Consider the following 934-nt stretch of genomic DNA (forward strand, 5'->3'; position numbering starts at 1 on the left):
GTATTCTAATATTTACCAAAAAAAAAAAGTAGCAATCGCGAGGCGCAAATAACGCTTCACAAAGTGAAAAAGTGGTAGATGTGCAAATTAGCAATGATTTGTTAGCGGTGCTGTTTTATTACTTGGACGCACTCTAGACAAGCCCATGGTGATAATTCGACAGAGCTACTTTTAAAGCAAGAATATTCAGTGTCAGCGTTATCGCCTTGGAGCAAAGCGTGAGAAAACTGCAACAGAGAAAGAACGGGGAAACCTGACACGGCCCAGCACGCTGGGCAGCTAGAAAAGTCATCGCTGTGAAAAACTAAGCTTCGTTGGTTTGCCAAACTCGTCGTCGCCAATTATCCCACCGGTTCAAAGCTCCCCAGGGCTGGTGCCCGCGCGGTGCCCCTGCCTGTGGCGGCTGCCCTGCGCTGGGGAGCTCCTCACCACGGAGCAGAGATGCTCAGGGCTGGGCCAGCAGCCGCGTCGCTGAATTTAGAAGCCGCTTTGAGAGCGTTTTTCTCAACGGTAAAAGCATCAGCTGCTGCGGTTCCAGGGGAAATGGGGCACAGCACAAGGAAACCCCCGGGCCCTATTAATCGCACTTTCAGAAGCACAGTTCTTTGATATCTGACAGCTGGCTCGACCTTAAAAGGTCTTTTCCAACCTAACCGATGGTCTGGTTCTACCTCCAGGCTCTGTGTTTGGAGCTTCAAGAATCCCTTCCAAGCTCGGCTTGCCAGGACAACACATGGATCTGCCAAACTCTGCCCGGCTTTAAGGGAGGGAAGGCTTGGCCCCCTCCCTCTCCTTTCCGCAGGGACTCCACCGACCCGCAAACGCCGGCGATCGTTGCACGTGGCAGGGAGCCTGGACCTACCTGCACCTCCAGAGCTGCTCCTGGAGCGGCCGCGCTCTGCTGGAGGCACCGCGGGGTGTTTCTCCGAGCCCC

The sequence above is a fragment of the Apaloderma vittatum genome, unplaced genomic scaffold (genome assembly GCF_000703405.1).
Source record: "Apaloderma vittatum isolate BGI_N311 unplaced genomic scaffold, ASM70340v1 scaffold29817, whole genome shotgun sequence".
In the NCBI taxonomy this organism is placed as follows: domain Eukaryota; kingdom Metazoa; phylum Chordata; class Aves; order Trogoniformes; family Trogonidae; genus Apaloderma; species Apaloderma vittatum.